General features: G+C 39.2%; 1 long non-coding RNA gene across 1 annotated transcript; it reads left to right on the forward strand.

Moving 5' to 3' along the window:
* The first annotated feature begins 4443 nt into the window (after positions 1-4443).
* LOC122995894 lies at positions 4444-7205 on the forward strand. Its single transcript, XR_006406864.1, has 3 exons — positions 4444-4592; positions 5125-5210; positions 6447-7205. It is a non-coding gene; the product is annotated as an uncharacterized LOC122995894 (long non-coding RNA).
* The last annotated feature ends 1205 nt before the right edge of the window (positions 7206-8410 follow it).

An 8410-nucleotide genomic window follows, 5' to 3' on the forward strand; every position in this document is an offset into this window, starting at 1 on the left:
TTCCTGATTGTTTGAATGGCAAAAAACAAAAACACAGCCCCTTTGAGGGGGGAGGAGGGGGGGGGGTCTTCCCCATGAATGCCCAACACACTATTCATTGATGGTGATCATATTTCCAGGTATCAAATCCAGATCAGTCCAAACACTGAAGATGTTATCGAAGCACGACAGTTGGTATGTAAATATAAAACCTGCATTACAGATAACACTCTCTCAATTGTTTCAGAGGAACTTCATCTGCTCAGAATGATTCACTGTGTTTGAACTTTTTTGTTTTCATCAACACCAGGAAGAATAACAGTTAACCGTGTCCAGTTCAATTCAGACAATGATGGTCTGACAATGGAAATTTGGTTTGCAGCTGTGCAAAAAGAGACAAACTGAAAAGAAATCTTTGCATATATGCATACAGACAGGTGCAAAGGCGGATTAATAAAAACATTTTTACATTTGTTCCTGCACACTGTCAACATGTGGTCTGTTTTTTTGGTGCAGTGACCGTCATCAGGCATATCAAAATATTTTCATGAAACAGTAGAAAAATAAAAACAAAGAACAAAAAACTATTTCAACAATTAATATAAATCCTATTAACTTATTAAATTCTCCACAGGTTACTGGAGGAGATAACATATTACATGTTATCTTTAATAGAGCACTGGCCTAACACTGGCCCACCCAGCCATGTTTGATCAAAACACATTTTTTAACAATAGATATAAAAAATATTTAGGAAATGCATAAATATAAAGTTATTATTTTTGATTTATTGATGACTTGTCATGCGTGTTGTAACAACACTTCCCACAACTTGTTTCAACAAGCCTCCAGGATGTAAGTGACTGCTCTGGTTCTGACACGCAGACCTTCCTGAACTGCCTCCAGCCAACTGGCTAGCTAGCTGTTCAGGCGATGTAACGTTAACACTACAACAATGGCTAAACAGAGTTTTTTAGTGTATTTTTTCACTTTTTTTCTATAATTTTGTGTACAGCCTTTATAGACTGATGCTCTGTTTGTTGAGCATGTTAGATAGGCAGTGTTTTGCAATGTAAACTGGTCCCTGGTTTTCTTCAATTTGTCTATGTTTATTTGTTTTTTCTTCTTCTAATATTTTATAAGTCATTTTTTCAGGGAAACACTCACCCACCCACTTCTGTATCGGCCAGTTTCGACACAGTTTCTGCCTACGCAGCTGGGGAGCACCATGTTTTTTTAAGGTCTGCATTTGCATTTTCAATCATGTATTTGCATCTGTGAATAAAAAGCAATAGTGATGCTTTCCAGGTCTGATGACAGAGATTTGGCATTCAGCTGCTTGAAAGCATTATCACAAGTTGAGATATTGGGAAACTGAACATAGAAGGCATAAAATATAATAACGCATGGATATAAGAAAAACACATCACAATTTTGATAACGGCACTGAATAGGCAATGAAAAGTATTTTGGTCACATTAGTTTGCATTATAGCTTGCTGCCATCAGTGTGTGAGAATGTGTGTGAATGGATAAATGAGAGGCACCTGCTTTGGATAAAAGCACTATATAAATGGATAACATCAATGAGAATTAGTAATAATAACTGAAGCGCTCCTTTGTTTGAGTGCTCCAAGAAGCTGAATCACTCTGTTGTCTTGTATGGTCACAGTTTTGACAGCAGAGTTAGAAACAAGGAGTTTGATTGTTTCTACTTGTCTATCTGCCTCCAAGTTCGTCTTTTTCTCTGATTTTTTTCCTGCTCTTCTTTCTATTTGTCCGTCTACAGTATGTATGCCAAGAGAGTTTTCCAATCACTTCAAATCACCTGGACTAAACCTCTCCCAACCAGGCGAGGGTCCAAAACAGATCCAACATGTCAATGTAATCCATAAGGTCTAACTGATTTGAAATACATGAGGCATGTCTGAACTTTTGCCATGTCAAACCTTTACCCTGAAGCTTTTGGAAATGTTGAAAATCTGAGGGAAAAATCAAACACAGCTGGTGTTAGAGTGTTAAATTTTAATTTTGGAGGAATTTGTGACTTGAGAAGAATTTGTTAACATTGAACTGTGTCAGTATGGAGTAAAGGGGGGTGTTAAAACACAGCAGAAAACCACAGGTCAGATCATTAGAAGTTAAAGAGTTTGTAGTTTTTAAAGAGAAACAACAACATTTGCCTGACAATCAGATTGAATTGCCATTTCATTTTTAATTTCAGTATTCAGACTGACATCATGTTAGCTGATTGTTTGGGAGGTGAGGTGGAGTTTTGACTGTCAGTTACTCAGCCCAGTGGCTGTGATAATAGTAGGAGCAGTTAACTTCACTGTTTTTACAAATTAAGTTCAGTCGACATGTTCTCCTATTTTATCAACAAAATATGTTAAAGGGAAAGTTTGCAGATCTATATTTATATCCTTAGGCTAAACTTCACATGATGCCCAGTTTTGCATTTTGCATGATTTACAGTTTTTAAAAAATCCTTATTTATCTTACATTGTCCTCAGTCTGTTTTAGCTCCTGTCTCTTTAAGTCCTCTCTCTGTTGTGATTGGCCAGCTTCCGGATGCTGCTTCTCAACCGACTTCCGTTGGCTCGGGAGTAGGACTTTATTTCGTTTTCTTGTTCTTCTACTCACAATGGAAACTTCTCAAATGCATCCCTACATATTCAAGCCTGAATCCGATCCAAAATTTTGCGAGTGGACAATGTGAACCGCAACGTTAGCAACAACGACTACAGAACGGTCAGCCATTTGTGTGCAAGCAATCTGACGTCATCTAGAGAGAGGAAGTAGAGTTAACATTGCAGAGTGGTATGAAGCCCTGGCTTTTGACTTCTAGGGAGCATTTTTACATAACAGCCTGGTATCACCAAATGGTGTATGAATAACTCACCAATTTCGTAAGTCATTCGGTGTGTAATTTTTTTGCATTTTGCATTTCACACCATTGAGGTCGAAGTACGTCATTCTTATTCTATGAGCAAAGAAGGAATAAATTGGGCGTTGAGACATGTGTCACTCAGCATCTCTTTCATCTTTCTTTTTCTGCTTTTACGTTCCTCCTCTTTGCAGAAGACAGACAGCATTTACAGAAGCCATCATATCACTACAGTTTTTGCCCTGCTCTGTCTGTGTGTGTGAGAGTGTTTGTAGTGTGTAACAGTACAATACATCATTCATGCCATCATCTTTCTTTCATGCCAGAGGGGAGTGTGTGCAGTTCGCCTACCCTTGCTCATATTTGTTTGCACACACATATACAGTGAGCGCAGGTTCAGGGGGGGAAGCAGGTTGCAGTCATCTCATCGCCCAGACAGCCTGACATCGGAGAATCCCTGCAGACCGCCACTCCCTTAATCTCCTGTGATTGACACCCTTCATGATCATGACAACTCTTGACCTGCGACATCTGACGGCTGAAACTCCAACTGCACTTGGTTGTCTGAAACCGCCGCAGCGAATCGCCCCGAGGCGGCAGGCTGAGGATGGGCTCGGTGGAGGATGGAGATGAGGAAGGACGGGCAAGTCCCTCGACTCTTTTTCCTCGTCTGCGCTCTCATCTCGTGTCCCAACCTGTGACCTTTTAAGGCCTGGCCTCCCTCGGATCAGTTTGCTGCATAGGCTGGGTCGGTCAAAGGAGTTTAATATTTAATCTTTTTTCTTTTTTTTTTTTCACTGTGTGTAATCCACCCACACTACTACCTGTTCTATTGCCCCAAAGCAGTGAGTGACAGATATGTAGCACTGTATGATATTTTAAAAATGTACACATGTAGGCTACACACACACACAGGCTGATGCTGATTGACTGCTTGACATGGTAGGAAGCTTGATGTGGGTCTGCCCCCTCAGACTATGAAATAGTGATGCTGTGATCCCCCTTTGCTTCTCCACATCTTTCTGTCCAGTGCATTATTTCTCCTCGTCATAGAACAGAAGTCCCTCATTATTTTTTCTCCTCCATTTCCATTTCAAGCTTGTCTTACTTCCTGTTCTCATCTTGTTCATCCTCTCTCACCCCTCTCTTCTCACCCTCATTTTTTTAAACTTTGTTTATACTTCAGTAAGTATCTAAATAAAATGTCACAGGTCATTAATAATAATAAATAAGTCCACAGGTTTGACAGTCAATCAATGGACAAGCTGAGTTCATTATTTTTCAAGTACACCATGACCACTTACCGTGGACAAAGAGAGAAGCTTCAAATGTTACTTGATGTTTTTAGGTGTTTGTAGTAATGTTAACTCACGGTTAGGTTAGTGTAGTTAAATGTAGTGTTATTATGGTTATCTGGAGTTTTATATACTTTGTTCATGGATTTAGAAGTGGTTAAACTGTTGGAATGGTTGGAGGTGTCCTTTTACCCTTGCCAGCCAATCAGAAACAAGCATTTTCATGGCTAAAGAGTGTGGATAGCGAGTTCCTCTGAATACTTGTTCTCATTCTCATGATCACCTGTTAATCAAAGAGTGTGGGCAGGACCAGATGCCACACACAACCCCCCCCCCCTCTGTGTTTAGGTGGTTCTGCTTGGAGCCGCTCAGCTACAGCTGTGGAAGTTATGTAGAATTGCTGCAACACGTGATTGTGTTAACCGCAGTGTAGTAAGCATGTAGTAATTTTGTAAGTATGAATAAGCAATATTATTAATCACTTAAAGCTTCAGAATGTCCCTATATAAAGTAACTTTAGCATCAGTGGTTTTAGCTGTAACCCACAAGTAATTAACATTAGTGTTAGCTTGTTGTTCTTTGCTATTATTAGCAGCTAAATAATCATTGTTTTTGTCATAACAAATTTGCAGCATTGAAATGTCTCCTACAAAACAAGATAGACATAAGGAGATTTTTTTTTTTACAAAGAGTCAAAAGCTGAATAGCGTCAGTAAAAACAGCAGCTACATGTTTGTGAGCTTTCTTTATTTAAATAATCAACAGTACTGGCTAGCTAACCAGCTAATATTACCCCTGAGTTTAAAGCCTTGTCACTAACATTTGCTTGTTCAATATTGCTATTAAATACAAGTTAATAGGTGTCATTCAATTATAGTTGTAGATAGTTACTGATAGGGGGCAGTTTGATCATAAACATAGAAACCAAAGGAAATAATTACTGGTAACAACTTGGTTTTTGCAGAGAACAACCGTGTCCCTTCAAAAACTGGACTGCATGATGCCCCTGTGCAGGAGTGTGATCAGCAGATGCTGGTTGAGATTCTGCACGTATTTGCTGCACACTAAATACATCCACTGTTCATTTTAAACACAACTGAAACTTTTTTATTTAGCTTTATCAAGCAAACATGGCGCAAATAAAATCACCATGTTCGCCATTGTTGTCTCCCTCCAATAACATGATTTCACTGGGTGATGAAAATTGATGTCAAAATGTCAAAAATGTCAAAATTTATGTAAGAAGTTCATTATCTCAATTATCTCTCAATTAAAAGAACTTTTCAGCTCTGGTGGATCTGAACCTATTTAAAGCCGGAGTAGGCAGAATTTGAAAATCAAGCCCTCCTCCTGCAGCTCTCCCCGCCTCCGCTCTCCGCCCTAAGCCCCTCCCACCAGATGACCACAGGCATAGGCACGTGCTTCATACGCACATGCAACGCAACACTTTAACAGCTTACTACTGAACTCACTAAGACACACAACTTCTTCTCAAGGTAAAAGGTACAACAATCTTTAGTAAACAAAAAACAGGGCCACCTCTCACCTGTCTGAAGTCCGCCACAAAAGAATTGATCGTCCCCATCTCCCTGCTTGAAATCAAGCGATACCCACAGCTCCAACCAGGTCCCAGAGCGACGAGTAGCACCAGGGCGCAGAGACGGGTCAGTATCTGACCTGAAGCTGCAGTGATGCATAAGAATCTATGGCTGCTTTTCACTTCTGGGAGCCGAGTTCACTTCTCTCACTCCAGTGTTGATAATAAGATTATTTGGTTTTCAGTTTCCCCTGCAATGATCACACGTTGCTTCTTCTCTCCTTCTGCAATTCACGCAGTCTCATCACATCTGTTGGTATCTCACTGCTCGTCTAGCCTCGCACAGAACTTTCTGTGCCGTGTGCAATGAGTGCACAGGCAGAGTGCACGCTGGTAGGCAGGTAGTCCGTCTAATTATTTCATTCAGGCTGAATGAAATGATTGTACGGACTTATTACAGGCCTGCGCCAGCCGCAGTTACTGGATTTTTTTCTTTTTATTGTCAGAGCATTTTATTTATTGATTGCTGTCAGGATATACAGAGAATTTCAACAAGTATAACAAAAAAAAAGTTCTAAAATACATTACCTACCTTAGCTTTAACCTCTTTGCCAGACACTATTTTCCTACTTTGGAAAGCGTCAGAGAATTATCCCGTTGGTAAGTAAAAGGAGACGTTTTAATACATTCCAGAAGGGTTAGTGAAATAAATAATTTGTTCATTTTCCATTTCTCTGCTCTCATAAAAGCATGTTGGAAGCCAGATCGGCTCTTACCCAGAGGCTCGCCGAGGTACACGACATCAGCTTGTTACTTCTGGGGAAGAGGAATCGCAGGATTCTTGTACGCATGTTTGTGTGTGGAAAAGTTTGAGGTTGAGGCTGAAGCTCCAGCAAACAGATCAAGGCTCTGCTGGAGGGACTAAAATAGGAACTGGTTAGTAGTTAATTTAAAAAAAAAACATTTATATGAACAGAAAAACTTGCTCATGTACATGTTTGTACGCCTTTGCAAGCCTCTGTACATGTCTATACGTTCTGCTTTGCATATGTGTGTGTGTGTGTGTGTGTGTGTGTGTGTGTGTGTCTCAGAGGTGTAGTAAAGGCAGGGAGTGGTGGTGTGGGGGAAGTAAAGGCAGACTAATGGGTATTATACTAATGGGCAGCAGCAGTACGACTATTCAGGCAATTAGAGCAGGAAAGGGAAAGAGCGAGGATTGGTGATGATGGACCTGGAGTGACTGCTACCCCTGAACTAATGAACACAACAGATATAGACCATCATGTACGCTGGACGTTAAAGTGATTTTTCACTTTAAAAGGTAAAACATTTTAGGAGATTCCAGCGGCCATTCCAGTGGACATGAATAGAAAGAGAAGGTAAAGTAGTGCTGTACTGTGAGTGATGGTGCGTTTGATGTTAAATGTGAAGAGACTTACTGTACATAGTATTAGTATCAAATGTGTTGAATTTTCTTTTAAAACAACTCTGATTATTTTGGTTTCTGAGGTGACGTTATTAAAGCTTTGAGTTTGCTTCGCCAACATCATGGTTGTCAGCGTTGTGGTTTTTAAAAACTGTTGACTCACAGTTGAAAATAGGAAACTCATGGTTGGACACCTGAAACAATCAGCGATTTCCTGTTAAAGTCTGATGTTTTGTTGACACATCCATCCTCCCCGACCTCCTCCCTACGCAGACTTTGTCTATATATGATATCATCTAATTACTTTTTTTGCTCCCATCATAATTTTTACGGCCACATGAGAGTTTCAATCACTTAAACGCAAACATATGTTGTACGTGACACGACTAATCTTGACATTTTTCTTGGGAGGACAGTCTTGATTTTAAACTAGAAAAGCCAGATTTGTTCATTTGAGTGAAGCCAGTTTGGAGCTGATGTGGTATGAGCAGTGGTTGAGATTGATAAGGTGAGAAACTTGTCAAACAAAGCAAACATAGAGATCGGTGACAAATTAAAGGGGGCATATTATGGACATTTCCAGGTCCATATTTGTGTACTGGGGCTCTACTGGGACTGCTGGAACCATCAGGCATTACTATCTGACACAATTATTACATTTGTTAACTCACTAAGCTTCTCAAAAGTAATGTGTGTTGTTGGTTGAGGAGAGTTAACTTGAGTGCTCAGTCTTCAAAATTAATTTTACTGACTTAACTGGCTCTCCTGCCAATAACTCCCAGTCAATAATTTAATGCAGCTCATATACTACGATTATTGTTTTGACAGTTTCCAACCAAAACGTAGACGCATATAAAAAAAAAACTTGAATAAATTCAAAGTGACAGTTACAAGTGCACATTTTTAATTTAGACAATTTTTGACGCATAATTAAATACACATTTTTTTTGTTAAATAACACAAAATTGCATCTTTGTAAAAATGTGTAATTTATGGGACCATTTCTAACACTTAGCTATCATAATTTGGTGTCATATGTACAACAATAGCTCTTGTGACAAATAATAAATTCAAAATGGGATTTATATGCTATGTTGATAATTGTTTTTTTTTATAAAATCTATGAAAATTAGATCTGTGACATTTCAGTTAAGATAAATATACTGTATATGAGATTTACATAAGTGGACAGAGTAGGGAGATTTAGCAGAGGACCAAATAAAAGTTATTTTCATGATTAACTGCAGAAATTGCTGAACAATGCTTTCTTTATGTGGTTAAATGTGC

The sequence above is a fragment of the Thunnus albacares genome, chromosome 13 (assembly GCF_914725855.1).
Source record: "Thunnus albacares chromosome 13, fThuAlb1.1, whole genome shotgun sequence".
Lineage (NCBI taxonomy): Eukaryota > Metazoa > Chordata > Actinopteri > Scombriformes > Scombridae > Thunnus > Thunnus albacares.